We start from the raw sequence: 1419 nt of genomic DNA on the forward strand, positions 1-1419 counted from the left end.
TTAAATGTATGTGTATGAGTGCCAGTGTGAGTTTATGTATACCATGTGTGTGGTATACAGATGTCCTAGGAGGCCAGAGATGTCAGTTTTACTGAAGCTGGCATCACAGCCAGTTCTGAGCTCCCATTTGGCTGCTGGGAACTAAACCCAGGTTCTCTTCAGGAGAAGAAAGTCCTCTACATTACCGAGACCCCAGCCCCCACCTTTAAATCATGATCATGGAACTAGATATTAAATTCGGAAGCCCAGACTCCACTAAGTTTATCATAGAAGCTCACAAGCTAAACTTGAAGTAAGCTGGCCACAGTGGTCCAGACCTGTAACCCCAGCACTAGGGAGGCCGAGGACAGGAAGATGGTGAATTTGAGACTATCTTGGTCTACATGATAAGACCCTGTCTCTTAAAGAGACAACAACAAAAAGCCCAAAACCCACAAAACTGACTCAAGCAGGTAGAACTGTACAAAGAGCAGATTGTTTATTGATTGGTGATTGATTGTTTGATTGACAGTGTCTTGTATCTCAAAACTTGAGGCACCCATCCTGCTTCAACCTCGCGAGTGTTAAGATTACGCATGCGCACCATCATGCCTGGCTCGCTGCAGACTTGTTGCCTTTGGGGTCTGCCGTCTTTGTGAGGCACATCGTTGCACACACACAGCTCGATACTTAGGTTAAGTAATAACTACAGCAGAAGTAGGGGTTTGTTTAGGTTGAGATTATGTCTAACTTGAAGAAGGAAGAAGCTAAAACAGAGAAGACAAAAACCGTACGTATGGAATGCGATCATCACGGAGGCTCGAGCATTCTGGGATGTGTCTTTAGACTACCATCAGCCGAGACAAATATATCCAAGCCCGCCACTTTGTGCAGAGACAGAACCTATTGTATCATCAAAGGTCTTTCTGATAAATGTCTTTGTTTGGGATTTTCCAGGTGTGGTGGTCCCAGGAGGCTGAGGCAGGAGGAATGAGAGTTTCGTGTTAGGCTGGGCTATGTATTGAGACCCTGAAAAGAAAAATGAAATTGAGGGGCTAGTGTAAGCGATCAGAGGCTTAGAGTGCTTGTTGATCTTGCAGAGGACCGCGTTCAGTTCCCAGCACCCACCTGGTGCCTCATAGCTCCAGTTTTAGGGCATCCAATGCCTTCCTTCTTCTAGCCTCCCTGGAATGTATGTAGTTCATATACATATATGCAGGCAAAACGCCCATACAAATAAAATAAATACATCTAAATAATATTTAAAAATATAAAAATGGTATCATGACATTTATAAGAAAGTGGACAAGCTGGGGCACGCCTTTAATCCCAGCTCTCGGGAGGCAGAGGCAGGAGGATTTCTGAGTTCGAGGCCAGCCTGGTCTACAAAGTGAGTTCCAGGACAGCCAGAGCTACACAGAGAAAACCTGTCTCGAAAAA

This window comes from Mus pahari, chromosome 2 (assembly GCF_900095145.1).
Source record: "Mus pahari chromosome 2, PAHARI_EIJ_v1.1, whole genome shotgun sequence".
Taxonomy (NCBI): Eukaryota; Metazoa; Chordata; class Mammalia; order Rodentia; family Muridae; genus Mus; species Mus pahari.